Source organism: Lissotriton vulgaris, chromosome 6 (assembly GCF_964263255.1).
Source record: "Lissotriton vulgaris chromosome 6, aLisVul1.2, whole genome shotgun sequence".
NCBI classification, from domain to species: Eukaryota; Metazoa; Chordata; class Amphibia; order Caudata; family Salamandridae; genus Lissotriton; species Lissotriton vulgaris.
The window spans coordinates 460449641-460473751 of NC_141694.1; the positions used below are offsets into that span (position 1 = coordinate 460449641).

Genomic DNA, 24111 nt, shown 5'->3' on the forward strand with positions numbered 1-24111 from the left:
TCCTATCAACACCCCCTCCTATGTCTGGGCACTGCTGGGAGTCCTATCTACACCCCCCTCCTATGTCTGGGCACTGCTGGGAGTCCTATCCAGCCACCCCTCCTATGTCTGGGCACAGCTGGGAGTCCTATCTACACCCCCCTCCTATGTCTGGGCACTACTGGGAGTCCTATCCAACCACCCCTCCTATGTCTGGGCACTGCTAGGAGTCCTATCTACACCCCCTCCTATGTCTGGGCACTGCTGGGAGTCCTATCCAGCCACCCCTGCTATGTCTGGGCACTGCCGGGAGTCCTGTGCACCCACCCCCTATACTGTCTGGGCACTGCTGGGAGTCCTATCTACACCCCCCTCCTATGTCTGGGCACTGCAGTGAGTCCGATCTACACCCCCTTCCTATGTCTGGGCACTGCTGGGAGTCCTATATACACCCCCTCCTGTGTCTGGGCACTGCTGGGAGTCCTATCCAACCACCCCTCCTATGTCTGGGCACTGCTGGGAGTCCTATCTACACCCCCCTCCTATGTCTGGGCACTGCTGGGAGTCCTATCCAGCCACCCCTCCTATGTCTGGGCACTGCAGGGAGTCCTACCTACACCACCCTTCTATGTCTGGGCAATGCTTGGAGTCCAATCTACATCCCCCTCCTATGTCTGGGCACTGCCGGGAGTCCTATCTACACCCCCTCCTATGTCTGGGCACTGCTGGGAGTCCTGTGCACCCATCCCCCTATACTGTCTGGGCACTGCTGGGAGTCCTATCTACATCCCCTCCTATTACTGGGCTCTGCTGGGATTCCTATCTACACCCCCCTCCTATGTCTGGGCATTGCTGGGAGTCCTGTGTACCCACCACTCAGATCTGACGCACCGTACACATACTTTGCAAACGTGTGTGCGGCACTTATCACTATTGCAATGGTCATATGCGCTAGCTTGTGGCGCACCGTACCCCAACATTAATGGCGTATGTGCGGCACGTACCACTATTGCAATGGTGATATGCACGTGTGTGTGGCGCACCGTACCCCGACATTAATGGCGTATGTGCAGCATGTATCACTATTGCAATGGTTATATGCGCGTGCGTGGGACGCAACGTACCCCAACCTTAATGGCGTATGTGCGGCACGTATCACTTTTGCAATGGTGATATGCGCGTGCGTGTGGCGCAACGCACCCCGACAATAATGGCATATGTGCGGCACGCATCAATATTGCAATGGTGATATGCGCGTGCCTGTGGAGCAAGGTACCCCAACATTAATGGCGTATATGAAACAGGTTTCGCTATTGCAATAGTGATGTGGGCGTGTGGCGCACCGTAAAGGTATACTTAGGTTGTTGTGGTACGTTGTACTCATCGTCTGCACTGTCATCGATTTCGATGTACGAGGTCGTAGGCGTACAGGACTGGGATGACACAGACGATGGGGTTCATGTCGTGTATGTCGTGTACCGGGGTGCGGTTCGGGCCGAACTCTTCTTTTACAGCAGTTTTCAGCTCTCGCAGCAAAAGGGCCGTACGGAGTGTCATCGACACGGATCGTACTTCCTGGTCGGGAAAGAGCAGCCTATTTACGTTCGGACGCAGCGTACCGCCTCATCCGGATAAAATCCGTATGTACTTTCTAATTGTATGGTGTTTGGTACGAGTCGTACGGAGTGGCGCTTTGGGTTCGGATCGTACTTGCTTGTTCGTACGGACACGTTGTAGGTGTACGATTCATATGGGATTAATGCTCCGTACAGCTAATCGGAGCGCTTTTTCCCGAATCAGAATCGACCCCTCTGTCTTTCTCCTCATACTCTCCCTTGTCTCCTTGTACTCCCACTTCTATCCTCATACTTTTCCCTGTCTCCTTATAGTCTCCCCTCTCCTCATACTCATCTTCTCCCTTCATACTCCCCATTTCTTGAAACTCACCGCTCTCCTTATCTTTCCTCCTCTCATCATATTCTCCACTTGTCTCCTCATACCCCCTTCACTCCTCATACTCTCCCTTCTGCTGATACTCTTCTCTCTCATATACCCCTTTTCTGCTTATAGTCCCCCTCTCTTCACATTCTCCTCCCTCTCTCCTCGTACTTCCCCTTCTCGTGTTATGCTCCTTCTCTCTTCTCATACTTGCCCCTCTCTCCACATATTCCACATTATCTCCTCATACTGCCAGCTCTCTCTCATACTCCTTCCTCTCTTTCCCTTTGTACTGTTGTGGTGATGCATTTAGTAGTATGTACTAATCCATTCACTGATAAATTGATTAAGGTACTCTTTCAGATGTACTTCTTGAAAGTGTTATGCAGTATGTGTGCACTTCTGTTATCAGTTACAGAGTAGTTTTTTATACTTAGTTATTTTACATTGTATTTATTTAGTAATAGAATAGTATATTTCATATATTTGTTTTTATAATGTTATATATATTTTATATAACAGATTCTATTTATCAACACTAAAAGAAATCCATCATGCCTTCAAAAAGTGAAAAGAGGAAACAACATAATAAAGCTTATTATTTCAAGAAAAGTCATCCCCAAAACTTACCTGAACAAGAATGTGTGAACAAAAAGAAAAAAACTCCTGGTAAGACAACGAAGATTTTTTTGAAGAAGTTTTCAAACAGTAATAGTGTGGACAATGTTAAAAATACAAACAGTGTATCTGCAAGTAAAAAGAAAAACAAGAGAAAAGAGAAAAACAATGGAAAATCATCTTTTAAAGAAACGCTGTATAGTAAAAGAAGGATGAATCAATTTCAGGAAAATAGAAATAGAATGTTTTATAATATAATTGTCTCAAATTTGATGACGAAATGAAGAAATGTAAAAAAAACAGCATTTTATAAGAAGCAGAAAAGTATAGAAAATCTGGTTGAGAAGGCTTTTGAATTGAAAAACATATTGTTTGTTTTAGTAATCAGTAGAATTCGATCCCTAGATAAGCCAATCCATTTAATGAAGGCCAAAAGTACGTAGAGAAGAGTAATTAACAGAAGCAATTTTTGTGATGTTTTTTTGGGGGAATGGAAACATAATTCAAGTTCTGAGCATTTTTTTAATGAAGATAGTAATTTTCAGAATAATTATTTGTTGCATGCAGTTGACACTAGTGGTCATGCTTATGAGGTTAGAAATGGTTGTCCTATTGAGAAAGAGAAAATTGTTTCTAGAAATGCAGAAGGGGTGTTAGCTGATGAAGTTCTAGGGAGACGTCCTAAAGCTCCAGTGTACACTTGGAATTGCAGTAGTATTTGTAGCGTACGGCAGGAATCTATTGATTTTTTAGCAAATTTTGTTCGTGAGTATACTAAGAAAAGTGTTAAGCAAAAGATTAAGATGTTGCAAGGACTAGACCCTTGCAGAGTGAGAGAAAATACTGGTTTGCAAGGTCATTCTCTTGCTTGTCTTTCTAAAACAGTATGTTGAAGTGTTTTTCACCATTTCAGGATGTTAACAGTACATCATACTCAAATGAGGAAATTAGTCAGAACATTGCATTATGCAAAAAGTCCAGCGCTAATGTTAACAAAGTTGAACAGTGTTCTTTTGCATGGATCTGTATCAGATGTAATGAATGTTTTTGATGAAATTCAGGTTAGTTACTTTAGTCCTGAGGAAGACAGTGCAGAAACTGATACATCAATAGAAGGAAATGTGGAAGAGAATGTACAACATTGTAGTACAGAAAAATTTAAGCAAGAATTTATATAGTTTAAGTTGATTTCAGGTGAAAGGCCAAATTATTCTTGTATTTGTTGTCGACAAACTCATTATAAAAATCAGACCAGGACTGTTGATTTGTATTTAAAAAGTGAAAAGGAAAAAAATAATGAGTCGAAGGATTTTGCAACTTATTTGTTGGTAGAGAATTGTTTTGATTTGGGTTCTGAACAGCGTATTTGTAAATATTTTTATAACAAATTAGACGGGAATCAAATGCCTGCTAGAGCTGTGCATAATAATCTTGAGTTGGTAAATATTCCTTCTGAAATGATGGATTTAAATACCTATGAGTCTATTCTTATTCAATGTGTGCATCCATTTCACGCTATTGTTTGTATGGAGCCTAAGACAGGGAAATTTCATCCTTCAGATTTACAGAGAGGATTTAAAGGGAAGAGTTGTATATTTGCCTCTAGATTTAAAGAAAAATATTGAAACAATTGATTTTGAAAATGTAGAAGATGAACCTTTAGTTAATCTTGTTAATGGCGTTCCTACTGAGAGTAAGAAAATCTGGCAAGAATTAGTGGATGTTAGGAAAGTGAAAAAGGCAACATTATATCTGGTAAAAAAGAATAAATACTATAGTATGTGGGAGAAGAAGAACTGAAGAAATCTACGAACATTACAGTGTTCATCCACTTCATTCCAAAGAAGTGATGGGGAATATTATAGAAGTATTTCAAATGAAAGAAGCAAAAGGAAGTCCCATTAGTGTATGGAAGAAAGCTTGGAAGTTTGTTGTTTCCCTCGGTTGTTTCCAACAGGAAAAGGGGGACAATATGATGAACGACCTGTGCAGATTCCTGCATCGGAATATCAGACATCAAGATTATATGCAGAAGATACAAAATTTTGACAATGTATTCCGTATTTGTTTCATCTTTTGTTTGAGAGTGACTTGTCTGGACTTTCTTATGCAGTCAACCATATATTGAAAACAGGTGTACATCTGCAAAATGTTTCGGCAAAGGAATTTATGGATAAAGTACAGCAGAAAGATAATGTTTTGGAATCTCAGCTGATTAATCTCATGGCATGTCAGTGTGTTACTAATGAGTACTGGTACAGTCGTCATGGAGAACTTAAATGTATGCTAAGGAACTTAGGAACTCCTACATGGTTCCTTACTCTAAGCTGTGCTGAATATGCTTGGGATGATTTACCTAAATTTCTTCGAGAGGCAAATCCAAATATAGTAAATATTGAATACAAGACACCTGGATAATTGTGCTCTTTGGATCCAGTGAATGTATACAGGTATTTCAATCATATATTTGAAGCTATGATGTCTTTTCTCACCAATGAAAAAAATCCTCCTCTTCGAGATGTTCTAGATTTCTTTTGGAGAAAGGAGTATCAAGCAAGAGGTGCTCCTCACATACAAATGCTAATATGGATCAAAGATGCTCCCAAATTTGGAACAGATTCGGATGATACTGTGTTGTCTTTTATTGAAGAATATGCTATATGTGCTATACCCAAAAGCACAGAAGACAAGGACTAAAGACAACAAGTCTTACAATTCCAAAGTAATCGTTGTGGTAAATACTGTCTTCGAAACTACAAATCTAAGGACAAAATCTACACCAAATGTCGTTTCAGATTTCCTTGTCCTGTAATATTGAAAGGAAGAGTGAACAGTTTTATGACATCTTTGCGACATACTATCACAAGAAAGTCTCCAAAAAATACCTACAACTTAAGAAGAAATGAAGAGTCAAAATATATAAATGACTACAACCCAGTTATTCTGTCCATGTGGAATGCTAACATAGATATTCAATACGTTTCCATTGCTGTTGCTCGATATGTAACATCCTACATAAGCAAATAAAAAAAAACAGAATTGAAGGAAATGTGGGAAGGGATTTCCCACGAGAAGAGTCTAAGTAAGAAATTATATAGTTACAGTTTGAAGATGTTATCTCATCGAGAAATTGGAGCGTATGAATGCTCAGATCGCTTACCATCTGCAAGTCTGTACTCCGAATCTAGAAGAATCATTTTGGGTGATGCTAGGTCTTGCTGCAACACGAAATCGAGTACTTAAATCTGTACAAGAAATTGAATATTTAGCTGAAAAAGAGCCAGAAAGTACAGATATTGTGAAAACAAATATGTTGGATACGTATTATCCAAATAGAAGTCATTATCTTGAGAACATTTGTCTCTATGAAGTGCTGCAAAACTATATTTTTTAAACGGAATATTACAGAAAACATCAATAATGGTATATATGCTGTTATTGGTTCTGAAGGATGTTTGGTGAAACAAAGAAAAGGACATTTGATTCATCACCGACAACTGAGTTGCGATACTCCTGGCGAAAGGGAATTTTATTATTTAGCTCTTTTGCAACTCTTCAAGCCATGGCTTTCAGAATTGGAATTACTTGGAGATTTTCAGAGCTATGAAGATTCATTCAACGCAACTAAAGAGTCCTGTTTTGCTAATTATGTAAAAATGTTGAACGACGAAATTGAGCAAGAAGCTACAACTGCAGCTGAGATTGCTAGAGACAGTTCTCAAGACAGTCAAACTTCTGCTCCGTTGAGTCAAGGTCCACTAGGAGAACCAATTGTGAAGTAGTGTGGCTCACTGGTTAGAGGCGGCAGACCCGAGAGCAGAGGACGGCCCGGGACCAGGGTTCGATTCCCGACGCGGCAGGTTTCTGGACCAGGGTCAGCGGACTCGATAATTCTCTCGCCTCGGTGCCCACTCTGATCAGCGATCACACTCGGCAACTCTGGACACTAGCTTGCCTCATCTTCACTAACGGCCCCACCAGAACGCCGGGGATGCCTGGTCTCACCCTGGAGATCCCCATTAAGGGACCATCTCTCAGGGAAGCCAGGAAGGGTTTCGCAGCGGTCGAAGCGCGGAGGTACCCCTTCAGGAGTGATTCCAGCGCTATATAAGCACACAATTAATTAATTAATTAATTAATTGTTCAAAATGAAGCAGCAACTGCTATGGAAGAAGCAGAAACAGCAATGTGTCAAGCTCAAGAAGATGTAACAACCTTAGGAAATTTGGAAGAACAACTAAATGTTGAGCAGAAACAAATATATGACCAAGTGAGAGAACAGATCGACCATGGATTACTTCATGAAAAGAAAGAGTGTTGTTGCTCATTATTTCAACCTATCCGATTGTATGTGAGTGGACAAGCTGGAACAGGAAACAGTTTTTTAATTAAAGTAATTACAACTTATCTACAGAGAACAACTGAGTCGCATTTGTCTTGTCACAGCTCCAACTGGGTTGGCAACACACAATATGAAAGGAATTACTTAAAATTGTTTATTGATGTTTCCAGTAGAGCATGAAAACAAATTGTAATACCACAAGCTATCTGGAGAAGCTTGTTGTGAAGTTTCAAGAGTCTTGAAGAAAATGAAACTTCTGAATATTTATGAGGTAAGCATGGGAGCAAACTTAATGCTTGCCTTTGTGCATTTAAGAATGCAGCAAAATCTTAAAACAGAGTATGACGTATTATTTGGAGGAAAACACGTCATAGTTTTTGGAGATCTACTAAAAGTTACTCCTGTAAAAGGGCAACCAGTGTTTAAAACACTGACTCATGAAGATACCAGAAAGTCTTTGGGGAGTATTGGAAATGTTAATATTTGGTCATGTTTTGAGTATAAGGAACGTATTACAAATATGCGACAGGCAAATGATGCTGATTATGGAACTATTCTTCAAGATATAAGAATTGGAAAAGTGACTGAATATGGCAAATAAGAGTTACAGAGAATATTACTTTCCAATTTGTTTCCAAATGAAAATATTGTTCCTGAGAAAATATATATGAGAATAGCAGAAAACAAATCTGTAATCTGCTTAATGCCAACACTGTGTGAATGTTCTATTTTCAATGGCGAAATTTTAAAGTTGGAAAATTAAGAAATTATAAAATTGGAAGTTATTGATAAAATAGAGCATAAAGGAATCACTTTTATTTTGACAGAAAAGTTGAAGAGGAAATTGGATTATTCAGAGAAATCGATAAGTAAATCTGCTAGTTTAGAAAATAATTTATATGCATGTGTAAACTGTAGGGTAATTTTATGACGTAATTTGAATGTGGAAAAAGGTTTAATAAATGGAGCAATGGGTAAAGTTGTTGATTTCGTTAATTACGTAAATAGAGATGTTATTGAATTTTTGAAAATCAAACTTGATCAAATTGAAGGAGTACAACAATTTAGTTGTTGTTCAGCTCGGTTTTTGCTTGTAAAAGAATTGTATGTTTGCAGAAAACAGTTTCCTGTTTCTTTGGCCTATGCGGTTACTATTCATAAATCTCAAGGTTTAAGTGTAGATAGTGCTTTAGTGAATATTGGAAGTACTGTGTTTAAAGAGGGTATGGCATATGTTGCTTTGTCTTGCGTGAGAACTTTATCTGGATTGTACTTGATTGATTTTGATGAGACCCCAATTTAGGTCAATATCCAGTGAAAAGCTTGTGGTAGGTAGAAAAGAAGATATGGGAATATCTGTAGTGTAGCTGTAGAGAAAGAAAAAAAACAAGATGAAGTTGTGATTGCAAGCAAAAAGAAAAAGGACACTGTTGAAGAGATTGTTGGTTATCAGTTTGAAAATAGTTCTGGTGTCAACTGCTATGCTAATGTAATTGTTAATGTTGTTTTTTTTCTTGAAAGTTTGCAAAAGCAAATTGTTGAAAATCGGTAAAGAAGATTCTGTTTATTGTTGTATTCTGTCTATGAGAAATGTAGTAGTGCTAAAAGTAAAATACAAAGTGTTTCTGATATTCAAAATGTTTTGGACATATGTTCTGGTTCTACTTAATTTACACAGAATATTCAGCAAGATTGTCAGGAATTTCTAATGTATATGCTTGTTGTATTGGAAGATGAAGGTAAAGATATTGAAAATCTTTTTGTACTTTCTTATGAATAGCAACATGACTGTGAAAATTGTTTGTTTACATGTAGCACTAACATAGACACTGAAAGATTTATAGACTGTGAATCAGTGTCTTTTAACAATCTAGTTAGAGGAGCAAGTCAAAACATGGAGTGTAGCCAATGTGAATCACAAATGTCATCAACATTATTTATACAAAGATATGTAATTTTAATGCTGCAACGTTGTAAAGCGGATGGAAGAAAATTAGAAACTTTAATGAAAAATGTTGTAGCTACTCAACTTTCAATATTAGGAAGAACTTTTGTAGCTGTAGGAATTCTTTTTCATGATGGTCCTTCTACAACATCTGGACATTACACTGTTTATTTAAAATGTCTGAAAGGTTGGATACATTGTAATGATAGTCAATTGGTTTTTAAACAATGTTTGCCTAAAGAGTTATCAAATTCTTACCTAATATTATTAAAGCCAAAGTTTTGGGAACAAAATCTGGCCTTTGAGGATTACTGCTATTAAGGTAGGTTGGTCCGGTGTAGTAGAGTACTTTGTTAGTGAGGATGAGGAGCTTGAAGATGATCCTCTTGTTGACGTTGAGGCAGTGTAGGTGTATCAGGTGGTGGGTGATGTGGCTGAAACAGGGGACATTGATGATCAGTCAAGCAGAGGTATTTTGGATGTGTTGAAGTCGTTGTAGGTGTTTAGCTAGAATTCATGTGTAGAGTGTGTTTCCATAGCTTAGTCTGGTGCTGATGAGGGCCTGTTTCATTTTCTTCTTCTTTTGATTTAGGATCCACTTTTAAATGTTGTAGAGCATGCGTAGGGTGTTGTAGCAGTATGAGGAGATGGTGTAGACTTGCTTGGACATGGAGAGGGATGAGTTGTAGAAGAATCCTAGGTTGTGTATATGGTGAGTAGGTGCTGGTACTGTTCACAGTGTAGTCGGCAACCAGAAGTCATCTCAGGCTAAGGGGGTGGGTCCGAGAATGAGTATTTCTGTCTTGTCCAACTTAAAATTTAGAGATCTGATCCTTATGCATTTGCTGATGTTTTTCAGTGGTATGTGGCTCATTGGTGAGGGAGAAGATGAGTTGGGTGTCCTCGCTTAGGAGATAATGTTGAGGTTGTGATGTCGGGCCACTTGTGTGAGGGTGGCCATGTAGATGTTGAATAGCATCGGGTTGAGGGATGAACCCTTGGGAACTCCGCAAATGATGTTGGTGGTTCTGGATCAGAAGGCTGGGAGGAAGATGCTGAGGATTACTATTGAAGAACTTCCAAACTAAGAATTTGACATATACTATTTGGCCATGAGGAAAAGTATGTAAAACCATTTAGGACTATTTGTTGTATATTTTGTCAGTATATATTTGTAAGTAACTTTATTTGAAGTGTTTGAAAATCAATGATAGTTTTTTGTTATTTTGAGATTGTTTGAGATGTCTTATACTTACGTAAGAATTTGCTCTAAGAAAAAACATTTAACATATATTACTATTTTTTGGATTGTTTTTGAGAAAGTTGAATGTTTTTTTTTAAGACAATCTTATTGGTTGTCTTTTTTTTTGCCCGCTGTTATGTGATGAGTACTATTGAACTCACTTTTTCTAGTAAAATTCAACATATTCTGAGAACAGCAAAAAAAGCAAATGAAATGCTTTACAAATTATTTTGTGTTGTGAAATATATATTGTAACTGTATTTATTTTATTATTTATTATGTTTAAGGTAAGTATAAGTAACTATTAAAAATTATCCATGGGATGTGCTTCTACAGAGGTGAAGTAACAAGAGATGGATGGAGTACATATCTGTGCAAAGATGGTTTGTATCTTTTAAAGACATTTAAAAAAGTTAACAAATATCCTGAGTGTACCTGAGGACCTACTATCTTTGACCATTTATTGAAAAAATGCCGGAGACTTTTATTATAGAGATTTTTAAAATGAAACCTGGCTTTAGGACAGCTTTCTGCAAAGTACCACTATGGCATTGAATAGAAAGACATGCTTGACTAGTAGGGACCAGAGAGTTTTAGGATTAAAAGAGATCACATTATTCTCATAAAATATGTCAGAGAGAGTGTTTTCAAATACTCAATTTATGTTTAGAAGGACAGGATAAGTTACTGTGTGTAGTTTTTCTTCTCTATGTAAATATGTCCTCATTATACACAATACTTTGTGTTGACCAATCATTGCAAAATTTGCAATGAATGGTCAGTTCCGCAAAATCGGGTTGGATGTTTGGGTGCGGACTGCTTGCCAGAGGTGGTGCAGTCGATGTGCTTGCAACAGCAGGTGGAGGGTTGTCTTGCAACCTTTGTGTTGCAACTCTTGCATAGTTGTTAGGGTGCAGAGTTTTAACATGGCGCACCATGCTTGCAGTCCCAAACAAGTATTTCTTTGTGGGGTCGCCCCTGGAAAGAGTTGTCTCACAGATCTTACAGTTCACTTTTGGGGCATTGACCTTCTTTTCTCCCTCAGGGAAGATAAAGAAATTCCAGATGAGAGCCTCTTTCTTTTCTGCTGAGGCTGCTCAGGAACACATTCTTCCTCATAAGAGTGGTCGGAAGAGGACTCCACAACTGCAGTCATGGGCAACTTTCCTTCTAAATTGAGGAGCTCCACAGAAGAGATACTTATCCTGAGAAAGTCAAAGAAGAATGATTAAAATGGGTGGGGTCTTTCAACAGGAAGTGTTTTGAACGAATGAAACATGTTCTTTAAAGTAACATGGCTTTGCGTACGTTTACGGAGCGCTTACGCAGCACGTACGTACGACGTACGAATGACGTACCGCCGCGATTTCTGTAATTGCATCTAAAAGTAATATACGCTTATTAAAAGTAAAAAAAAACTATTTTCATGGTTATCCCAGATAATGTCTTCCCTTAATATGTACATTAAATACATAAATATAATATTTAAACAATTAGAAACTTTCGCACCGTACGCATACGGGGCGCCGAACATGACGTCACACAGAAGCGTTGATGCGATGCGTAACATCAAAGCGTATTCGTAAAGTATGTGCCGGAGCGCACAGAGTACGACTTTGTGTATAAAGTATGGTGCAAAAAATGTACGCATACGGTACGATTATCAATAAAAAATATGAAAAAGGAATTATATAGAATTTTATTTTGATATATATTTTTTTTAAATGACATTTTTTTTTATTTAGTTTTGTTCAAGAATATGAAATATAACTTAAAAAATATTTATAATAAAAAAATTATAATAAAAATGTAGGAAATTAGTTTAAAAAGAAACAAATATAATAATTAATGCATTTAAAAATTATTATTTACAAAACTTTTGAAATTCACTGAAAAACCCACTACATGCATAATACATAGCACTTTGAATCACTGCATTTCCTAAAGCCTGTCTCATTGCATGCGTATATGCTTACTGAGTGAATGATTACATTAATATTTGGAAATAAAGAGAAATAAAAAAAGTTTTAAAAAACGAGAAGTTACTAGAATAATAAGTCGAAAAAAAAGGGAAATTAATGTTAATACTCCTATAAAAAAAGTAACCTATTGAAATGCTTTAATAATAAAAACCAGTTTAAATAAAGCATTTTAGAAATTATACGAAAGTTAAATAGTATGGAAAGAGGCACATTTAGATAAACACGTGACACGCTAAAACAGTGGAAATGAGAACACATGTCAACTGAAAAACGTGAATTAATAGTGGGAGGAGCAATACATTGATCCCGTAGACTGTTAAATAACCAAAAAGTATATAAACCACACCCCTGGGATAATTAGTTTCATTTTAGAGAATGAATACGGGCAAAGAAACTACGAGCAAGGTAATGATTCGGGGCTGCGGAAGCATCTGGAGAATATCTTTCATTTCCTCAGAGGGAACATATTGTTAAATTATACTTAAAAATACATAAAACACTATGTTCTCTGTTGAGGAGTTGGATGCATTTCAACAGAGGAAGGGAACAATAGCGAAGAGAGGTAAATTATATGAATGAAAATATAGGTTATTTAATAAGTTAGTACGTGCAAAGTATTGATTAGGAGCGATGTCATAATCTTCAATTTTTCTTTCATTTCCAGAGAGGGATCATATTGTTAATGTATATTTTAATTTATATTAAACTGTATGATCCTTCAACTGGAGTTGTTTGACTTACAACCGACAATTTTCTTTTTTTGTATGCAAGTATTTCTTTATGATTGAAAAATGTACTAAAAACAAAACTGTAAGTATTTATATTATGTAGTGCTTTTTGCAATTTTTACTCGTAAAGAATAGGAGGATATTCTTCCCAAGCACTTTTTTAAAAAAAAGTAATATAATTGTGGTTTAAAGTGTTATGATTGTTAAATGTAATAACGACCTGAAAGGTACATAAAAAATAAAGATGAAGTAGTGAGGGAGTGTTTGTTGTAGCACTTCTATTCTACTTTATATGAAAGTAAAAGAAGCCCAAACATTTATAAATAGATGATGGGGAAACACTTATAAAACGTAAACGTAAGGAATGAGTGCTTATGATAAAATAAAATAAATGTGGTTGAACGCATGATACCAATGAATGTAAAATAATTTTTGCATTTCACCCATATGATGAATGTAAAAGATATTTTAAAAACATGACCATTTATCTTTCAAGAATGGTTTGAAAAGTTATACATTTTATGAAAGAACATAGTACTGCACGCTAAAGGAGAAAAGTCAGCACAAATATGATAGAATAGAAAATAGAATAATGTTTTTAAATACTTTTACAGTCAACAAACTCGTAAGCAGAGTACAAACTTTAAGGTAAAAAACATCCTAGCACAACTAGTTTTTGAAACGCATAGTAAAATAAAGTGCGTCACAAAATGGGCTACATACATGGTGACTGTATCGTAACATCACAGAGAAAAAAGGGAGCCAATCAAAATTAGCATCAAGAAGGTAGACGTAAGTACACAACAGACAATCCTATTCTTTTTAAAATCTGCGCAAGGAAAGGGATTGTTCGCTGATACATTTTCTTACAATGCTTCACAACCAATCAGAAAGAGGGGTTGAAAGTTTCTGTTTTTAACATACAAGCAAATCAGATATGTTTGCATGTACATGCAGAGAGAGGCAATTATTAAAGATAGCTTGCTTTCGCAAGACTCCGTAATGCTTCTTCCAAAATAAGTACCCACTTCCCTGCCAGACCCCATTTAATGATTATCCAGGCTCTCAAGCCTAAACACGTCAGAAATCATTTCTCTTCACTTTCTCTTCTTTTTTAGTATTTTGTGTGTGGCAGTCTGTGTCACCCTATGCCCAGAGCCCTCGAAGGCCCTGGAGAATGTCATGCCGTAAGACCAGCTCCTGCAGTGTCCTGGAGCCGTGCGGCCCCCCCACCCAACATTTAAAAGACCAGGGGGGCTGGTGGTAAATTAATCGAGACTGAATATGTTAGTACAGCCCACTGTGTTTATGCTACCAGGAAAACAGGACAACATGGCCCACATTTCCATTGTAGTGATTTCTTACTTCCAGGTCTAGTTGTTAGATTAGCATACACACTCCCTCATGGCTGGTATACACCCACACCACACCCATCCAGCGCATCTGTCACTGTACACATGACCCTACCTATAAAAAAGATGTAGCGCATTTGTTGTACGCCATTTTAGAGTTGTTCCCAAACTACCGAACAAGTGGGCCCACTATCACATGCCTGGCCTCTTTGGTCACTGAGTTAGTGGTACCCGAAGCACTGAGCGGGTGAAGAACTTGCGATTATGATGATGGGAGCACGAGTATGTCATTAGCCATAGAGATATCAAGACTCAGCACCATATATGAGACTTCGTTGTTGCAGATCGGGACTACATGATGCAGGAGGTGTCTTTTTTACGAAAAAGTGAGCAGTGAGGCCTGGGTACGCATAAATAAATATAGATAGAATCTGATTATTAATATTCATATTTTAGAAAAGTATAGCAGCGGATGAGGCACACGGCCTGAGTGAACAAAGCGGCAATTTAATACCTGAAATGAGGAGAGAGTTGCTTAGCAAACTTGAAGAAAAAGAAAGAAGCGTGGTCTTGGAAACAAGGCTACGCATACGTAAAGACTATACCTGGTGCAGAAAAAAACTGAAACAAACAATCTCTGAGGTGTACTCGTGGACCATTGAGGAGAACACCAGGTGTAAATTCCCTACACATTCATTCAAAAGTTTAACACACTATCATGGAAACATAGCTCTTTTTTTGGCCAGTGAAGTTAGTTCTGAAAAGAACTGTTTTTTTGTCTTTTTTTAACATAAAAAAATAAACTGGAAACAAAACAGTGTCCAACAGGAACAAATAAACAAAACAAATTAGCATTGTGAGCAACGGTGCTCCTGTTTGCGCCATTTAATTAAATAATTTGACTGCTCCCCGTAGCAGAGCATCTCATTGCAAAATTTGCAATGGATGATTAAGTCAGCAAAATCCGGTTCGATATTTGGATGCGGAGTCCATGGCTGTGCTGTTGGTGCTCTTGAAGTGCTGGGAACAGCAGGTGATGGATTGTCCCTTAGCCTATCAGAGCAAGCTCTTGTATAATTGCGAGGATAGCAGTGTTTCACATGGCAAACAATGCTTGCTGTTCCAAATGAGTACTTCTTGCTCAGATCTCCTCTTGACAGTGTGGTGTCACAGATTTTGCAGGTGACCTTTGCAGCATTTACCTTTTTCGCTCCTTCTGGAAAGGTGAAAAAAAATCCAGATTAGTGCCTCTTTTCTTTTTCCCTGTGACTCCTCAGCTATAAATTCCTCCTCTGAAGACTGTTCTGAAGTGGATTCAAGAAATGCAGCCATATTAAAATTGTTTTGTCAAATGACAGGAGCTCCTGACAAGAAATGATTCTTCTGAGAAAGTCAAAGAAGAATGATTAAAATGGGTGGGGTCTTTCAACAGTTGGAATTGGAAGTGTTATGACCCAATCAAATCTCTTGTTTTAAAATTACATGGCATATGCGTAGGGTGCGCTTACGGTGCGTGAATAGACGACGCACGCCGCCATTTGCGTAATTGATTTTTAAAGTAGCATACGTTTACTAAAAGCTAATAAATATTATTTCAATAACTATCCTAGATAATGTCTTCCCTTAATATTTACATTAAATACATTAATATATCTTTTTCAACATTAAGAAACGTTCGCTGTATACGTACAGTGCACTGTACAGACATTCATGACGTCACGCGGAAGCGTCGATACGGTGCGGAACGTGAAAACGTATTCGTAGGCGCAGTTGAGCGCATAGTACGATTATCCGTACAAAGGATGGTGAGATCACCTTACGCGTACCGTACGAGTACTGAAAAAAAATACAAAAATAAAATATATAGAATTTAATTTTAATATATTGGAGAAAAAAAATAATTAAAAAAATAATATTTGAATTTTGTTTTTTATTATTTTAGATAAAAAATGTGTAATGTAACTTAAAAAATAAAATACCTGAAGTAATTATTATAAAAATGTTGGAAATTATTATAAAAAGAAATAAATATAATAATTAATACATTTAAAACTTATAATTTACAAAACCTTTAAAATTCACAGAAAAAAACATAGGTTTCAGCCATATTATAGTTAGGAATTAGCATTTAAAAAACCTTAGAAATTCACTGAAAAAAACATAGGTTTCACACATGTTATAGTTAGGAATTAGCATTTAAAAAACCTTAGAAATTCATTGAAAAAACAATAGGTTTCATACTTGTTATAGTTAGCTGGACATTTAACTCATACAAAACCATTGAAAATCAGTGATGTCATGAGTGATGTCACTGACCATGTCTTGAGTGATGTAATATGTGACGTCATCAGCAGTGCATTGCGGGCGCGCGAGTTATAGTTAGCTGAACTAACTATAACAGGGGAATTTCAATGGTTTTATATGAATGAAATGTCCAGCTAACTATAACATGTGTCAAAGCTACGTTTTTTTCAGTGAATATATATATATATTTATATATATATATATATATATACATATATATATACATATATATATATGTATATATATTCACGGAGGCAACGCGAAGCAGAAGGCTTGTGGCACTGAAAGCGGACCCTGCAAACCGGCCTAACAACTCGCCGCACCCGCTCCGCTGGTGCCGCTTCGGCCAGGTTTGGATAGCAGGCACAGAGGAGGCTTCACAAGGCGGCAGGGCGTGAGGCTAGGCGGGGCTGCGAGCGTGCAGGGACTCCAGCAACCAGGAGTCCCTGCGAGACCAGGTATCAGCTGACGGTCCGCTCTCCCTGCTGGCCCGCCCCCCGCCCATCACCGGAGGATAAAGGCCCGCCCCTCCACCAATCAGCGGGATACCTGTCCTTCACGGAGGCAACGCGAAGCAGAAGGCTTGTGGCACTGAAAGCGGACCCTGCAAACCGGCCTAACAACTCGCCGCACCCGCTCCGCGGGTGCCGCTTCGGCCAGGTTTGGATAGCAGGCACAGAGGAGGCTTCACAAGGCGGCAGGGCGTGAGGCTAGGAGGGGCAGCGTGCAGGGACTCCAGCAACCAGGAGTCCCTGCGAGACCAGGTATCAGCTGACGGTCCGCTCTCCCTGCTGGCCCGCCCCCCGCCCGTCACCGGAGGATAAAGGCCCGCCCCTCCACCAATCAGCCGGATACCTGTCCTTCACGGAGGCAACGCGAAGCAGAAGGCTTGTGGCACTGAAAGCGGACCCTGCAATCCGGCCTAACAACTCGCCGCACCCGCTCCGCGGGTGCCGCTTCGGCCAGGTTTGGATAGCAGGCACAGAGGAGGCTTCACAAGGCGGCAGGGCGTGAGGCTAGGCGGGGCTGCGAGCGTGCAGGGACTCCAGCAACCAGGAGTCCCTGCGAGACCAGGTATCAGCTGACGGTCCGCTCTCCCTGCTGGCCCGCCCTCCGCCCAAACATACTCCCTATATAATAACCGCCCACTCCCGCAGCGCGGGACGCAGCTCGGGGCAAAGAGCGGGCAAAGAGCGAGCCGTTTGAGGCCGTACGAGGACGGAGAGGACTGGTCTGGCCCACCCTCTATCGCTTTTACCTTACAGGCAAACATCCCTTGTCCCATAAGATATGAGTACCAGGGCCACTCGGAGCAAGGCCTCCAAGGCAGCCCCGCAAACTAGCGGCCCTATGGACGATTTTATCACCCGCACCAACATAGCCATTGATAATGAAATATCTAAATTACAAACCCGGGTGTCCTTAGAACTGGGTGCTGCCAGAAGACTGTCACAAGTGATAGCGCTCTCAAAAAAATCCTCCCTAGGCCATATAGCCACTTCGGTTACACCAGAACGCCCTGCCATCCCTCAATGTGTAGTTACACAGGCTGATGTCCATCGGACCTCTACCAATTCTATCCCCTCTCCACCGCTAGAGCGGCATCCCAACGTAGATGAAGCCAACTTCCAAGCTGCATTTTGCGCCCAGAACCGGTCTCCTAACCCTCAGTTATCCTCAAACTCCACTACTGGTAAACCACCTAAAAGGAAGCGTCGAACAGGTACTGCTTATGCTCGCAAAAAAGCGAAAATTGTGCTTCCCCAAAACCTAACCTCCACAAGAGTACTGTTACCTAATGTGAATCAAGGAAAAAGCACAGGGTCTCAACCCCCTAGGGAGGGAGGTACTGTGGACTCCGACGCCACCCCACCTAGCATAGACCAAAAGATCGAGGGCTTGCAGACTGAAGGGTTGGGTAACAATGAAAGGGAATTCATAGATCTGGTCTGGTCAACCCTAAAGAATCTTCTTTCCCCTCTCGACCTTAGACTCTCGAGAATAGAGAATAACCTGCTCGAGATGGAAAAAAGCATTATTGCCCTGGCCACTCTTGGTTTGAGAACTCTTGAAAACCAGGGCCACCCTGTACCAGATGTAATATCACCAATTCCTACCATTCAAGTGCAGGATGTTCCACCCTCAGCCCCAGTCACTTTACGGCCGATCCCCAAGCCAAGGTCTGTGGCGGTGGACCAAATTCCCCTTGCCACTAAACCTAAGGCTCCCCAACGAGCCCCAAATTCCCAATCAGGAAAGCCTAAACCTGGCGCCCAGCCCAAACTTACCCTGAGTACCGTACAGGATCCTCCCACAAAGGACAACTTTAGAGGGGGGTACATTGACCTTCCCCCTGAGGCCAACGACTATGTGGTGGTACTAACGGGTGTTCCCCAGATTGGTGTAGACCAGCATGAGAATCACTGGTCGTTGAAAAATAAAATAATGTATTGGCTAAATATAAATAGACCTATCCCCAATGGCCGGAGAAGCAGAGTCCTGATGGTTCGAAGAACTCGCTGGGTGGGCCCAACAAAGAAATCCAGCCCAGGGGACTGTATAGTGGTGACCTTTGAGGACCCACATACGGCACAATTCATCTGCTCCTGGCCTGGTTCTGAAGGGTCCCCGGTCATACCCAGACCTCTGTCTTTCTTTTATCCACCACGTGTCCAGCATACCCCGGCGGATGATTGGTCCTTAGTTCAGCGCCAACCTTGGAAGAGCCACCAAAAAACTTATAACCAATTCCAACCACTTTGGAACGGCTTTCCAACCTCAAACAGATATGGTGGCCTGGAGGAGGTGGATTGACTTTCTAGCCAGCACACTTATCATAACCCTGAAAAATCTTTTTCCCTGCACACCCGAAGGCCAGCTGAGCATGTACTCCCAGATCATCCATCGGGCCTAGTAGGACTTACAAATAGCTTAGACACCAAGGAAGGGTTGACGCCTCCTGTTATTCCTGACCCACTTGTTTTGGAAGGCTGCTCAGTTTCACCTAGTACGACTCTCCGACCATTAATCCGATGGGGCGCAGTAGAGGTGAACCGGATTGATACAACCAAGGCTCCTTCACCGCAGCATTCTGACCCCTGTGTAAATGTTTTCAGAGGGGCTGCACCCAAACTTTCCCCACCTACTCACCCCTTTTCACAGCCCACCTCTGGTGCGCCATTAATAAAGATCCTGAGTTGGAATGTGGCTGGGCTTGCCCGCAATCTTGAGAATCCAGATTGGATTGCCTTTCTAGAACCCTATAGCATCTGCCTTTTACAGGAAACCTGGTGCCAAGAACCAAGGCACAGAGTGGGGTTTACGTCCTACTTTGTTCCAGCCGTACAACAAGTTGGCTCTAAAGGTCGCCCTTCAGGCGGTTTACTGATTTGGATTAGCATTGCCTTAAGGTTAGGTGTTACCCAAAGGTCCACTAAATCACCTGACCTACAATGGTTATCACTGCATCGCAAAGGAGGGAGGACACTAGAAGTCTTCAACATTTACCTGAGGGGTTCTAATGGTGGGGCTTCACGTTTATCATCAACAGGCCTAAGCAGTGAACTAGCCTCTTGTAACATCGATTCCTATGTCCTTCTTGCGGGTGATTTTAACTGTTGCTTTGAGCCATTGTCCAGGGAAGACATTCTGGATACCTTTGAAGAGGACTCAAGGAGAGGTAGCCCTATTTTAACCATCGATCCGATCCCCAAATGGACGCAAAGCGCAATAGATATTAATGCCCTTTGTCTGGAACACAATTTGAGACCTGCCAACGGCCGTTCCAAATCGGACCCTATGGGAGCCCATACATACAATAGGACGGGGCGAACTTCCAGAATTGACTTTGTCATGCTCAATTTTAAACTTTGGCCTTTCCACCAAGACATGGAGGTCATTGTATCCTGTGACAGTGATCATAACCCACTCTCTCTTTCGATCACCTTTCCATGGCAAGATGGGACCCATGCTAGCTCAGACCATAAGTGGAAAACCTCACGTGAAATCGCTCCCTCTAACTGCAGTAGGCGCTTGAAGTGGGCAAGAGTCTCGGCGGATGAAGAGAGGCTATCACAAGCTGGGTCTATTCTGCTAGAGGCTGATTCCAAGCTCGATACACTAAGCCCCACTGGTAAAAAGACCTTACCATTGTTTATAGAGACCATAGAGGCTTTGAGCGATTTGTTTATTATCTCCCAATCGAGCACCAAGGTGGGCCCAAAAGGTGCTTCCACGTCCAGAACCAAGTGGTACTCCTCGAAATGCCGGGCAGCGAAGGGGGCTCTTATCTCTGCAGTAAAAAATAATGAGCCAGATAATGTAAGAGCTGCAAGGAAGATTTATAAAAGAGTTGTGACCGAAGCAAAAGAGGCATACGATCTAAATTTCTGGCGGGACTTGGCCGAAGCAAGCAAAAGGAAAAACGCCAAGGAGTTTTGGGATCTGCTAAGAGCCAGGGAAAAGCCTATTGATCGGCAAATAACATGCAACATCCCCGGTGCTGCATGGTTGGAACATTTCGCCAAGTTGTATTCCATCCCACTGGGGGCTTGCCACCATATCTTGGCTCCTTTACCTTGCCCTACATCTGTCCTCACAAGTAGTGATGGTCCATTTTCTAGGCAGGAGGTAGAAAATGCAATTAAGGGTATTGTTTCCAACAAAGCTGCTGGCCCTGACGGGATTCCGGGCGATTTGCTAAAAACCTATCCGGTGAGGTGGAGCAGATTGATCACTTCCCTCCTAAATGAGGCCCTGCTGGGAGGCTCTTTCCCTGATTCTTGGAGGGGAGCGGAAGTGGTCCCTATTTTTAAGAAAGGCTCCAGAGACGATCCGGCAAACTATCGCCCCATCAGCTTGCTGGACTCAACTCAAAAGGTGGCGGGCAAAGTTGTTCTGACCAGGATATTGCAGTGGGCAGAGGAAAATCAGATACTGTCCAATCTTCAAGCAGGCTTTAGAACGGGGACTGGCACCATTGAGCAGACATTTTGCCTCCTTATGCTCTATTGGAAAGTTGTGGTGTTGGGGGGGGCAGTTTGTACTTGGTCTTTATAGACCTACGCACAGCGTTCGATCTGGTCCCACGAGCTTTATTGTGGAATGTTCTTAATGAGTTAGGCTTACCACCCTACCTGTTAGCCTTACTGATAAAATTCCACGATAGCAATTTTGCCCAAATTAGATGGGGTTCACAGGGCGAAAAAACACCTCGCATACCGGTGAACAGGGGCGTCCGCCAGGGTTGTGTGCTTGCCCCCACTCTGTTTTCTCTCTATGTTAACGGAGTGGTGGAGCATCTCTTACAAGATCCATCTGATGCACCAACCCTGGCGGGGAAGAAAATTCCGACGCTCCTGTTCGCGGATGACACCCTTCTAATTTCTAAGTCTCCAGTGGGCATCCAAAAATTGCTATCCAGCTTTAAGTCCTTCTGCGATGATAAAGGCCTGGCCATAAATATAGGAAAGACCAAGTTCCTTGTCCTCAACCCCCCCAAAAAAACAGTTGTTCCCCCCGTTCTAGACTCTGTCCATCTAGAGAGAGTCAAGGAATTTGACTATCTGGGCATACGTTTATCCGACTCTATGAGCTGGAGGGCACACCATCAGAAGGTGTTTCTTGCTCACAAGAGGGTAGCTGGCGCCCTGCTCAAACAGCAGTGAGCCTCGCCATTGAAACCGATCGGGGCAGTCCTAGATATTTACAGGGCAAGGGTTGTAAGCGCAGCACTATACGGCGCGGAACTGTGGGGCTCACAGAAAATTGATACCTTGGTCTCCCTTGATAATAATTTTCATAAAGATCTCATGAGACTGCCCCACAGCACTCCTACAATCCCCATTTTGCTAGATGCGGGCTCCCGCTCAATATGTGACCAAGCAAAATTACGCCCTCTTTTATTATGGTCTAGAATCTGGAATGTCCCTGAACTCCACAGCTACGCAGATGCTCTGGAAGATCTTCTGTCCCTTTCCGGATGCTACAAGATTACCTGGCTTAGGGATGTTAAGTGCCTTCTCTACAAACTGGGGCTAGGAGATGCTTGGGATAATAAATCAGCTCCCTCAAAACAAGTACTAAAAAAGGCATACTGGTCGTGGGTGGATAACGAAAGAACGTGTAATACTAATCACTGTAAATCTGTCGCCCAGTTTTTGGTAATTAAAGAACTCCCTTTTAGGGAACCCTATTTGGATTCTATCCACAACTCAGGTGACAGAGCACTGTACATTAAATTCAGGTTAGGTGTTCTCCCTCTTGGTCAATTTACCTCAACCTGGAAACCACCCTTACAAACTGTGCCATTTTGTCCCTTTTGCGAAATGAGGGTTGAATCTGTTGCACATCTGTTGTTCGAATGTAACACCTATGTAGCACCTAGAAAGCTGTGGCTGAGACCATTATGTAGGAGTCTGGGAACAAGATCTCATTTAGAAGCCCTGCGCATTTTATGCACTGATGCGAGACCCTTTTTCGCCTGCTGTATGGCAAAATTCTTAGGCTGGGCTTGGCGCTTAAGAACTGCAAAAAAACTGTTGATACAGTAGTATGCTTTCTTCCCCCTCCTTTTTTTCCCTCTTAAAAAACTATTTTGACTGTTTTTATACTGTATATTGTTAAATATGTTGCTCATCGTACTGCATGTGCCAATTATGTTTTTATTGTTGTGAAGTGCAGCTTTTATGATATGTTTTAATATCGAAATAAAGCTTACTATCTATCTATATATATATATATATCAATTCAATCTGGCCCAAGTTCGGAGGCTCCCGGGTGCTCTGAGGCGGTGCACGCGAGGCGCAGCAGGACCCGCTGCGATTATAGACATTCAGCTTTTCCCGTAGGGAAGTTTTTTCCTCATGCACTCCCGTGTGAGAGATTCAAAAACCACACCGGGTTTTAAGTCGAATTGCAATTTCTTTATTACAGCATTCCAGCAAAACCTAACGCGTTTCGGTCTCTACGGAGACCTTGCTCACAGGTTAGTGTAAATTTACAACAATTTGCTTTTAAATAAAGAAAGGAAGGGGAGGAAAAAAACCATTTGGGTTACATCACTTCCTGTAGGTTGTACAGGTATTCTGGGACATGTAGTTTGTTAATAAACAAATAGTGCAGAACGTTGATTCCTATCTCTATTGGCAGAATGTATACTGCCAAAATTAATAATTCCTAAGAGTTTTTGCATTTAGATTCATGCAATATATATCTAAACCTCCACGAAAATATATTAGAGCCCTCCAGTGGGCAAACCCGTTTTACACCAAGTTTACTTGTCAATTGTTATGCTTGTGAAAAAGTTCTCAAGTTTTGAATTTAAATCATGATTTTAAATCGTGTCTGATAAAACAAATTCAATAAAGCCCTCCAGTGGGCAAAAACCATTATAATTCATAAATCATTCATCAACGCTTCATTATGCAATTTAGTTGCATGTTTCAACATGTCCAAAATAAAGAAGAAGTATGTGAGAATAATTGTGTGAATTAACAAAGAGTCAGCATCAGTCATTATCTGATAAGTGTGTAATACAGCTTTACAGGTGGCAGTGTAGTTCTTCATCCTGATTGTGCCCGAACGGGCTCAAGGTCCGGAAATTCATAATGTGTTTAGACTCTTTTTGCCTCATCACCAGTTCACGGTCTCCACCTCTTCGATTCGGTCCAACACTTTCAA

The 24111-nt window shown here is 40.9% G+C and overlaps 1 pseudogene; it reads left to right on the forward strand.

Moving 5' to 3' along the window:
- LOC147707456 (uncharacterized) overlaps positions 1–15533 on the forward strand; it is a 120189-nt pseudogene extending 104656 nt beyond the window's left edge.
- Positions 15534–24111: the final 8578 nt, after the last annotated feature.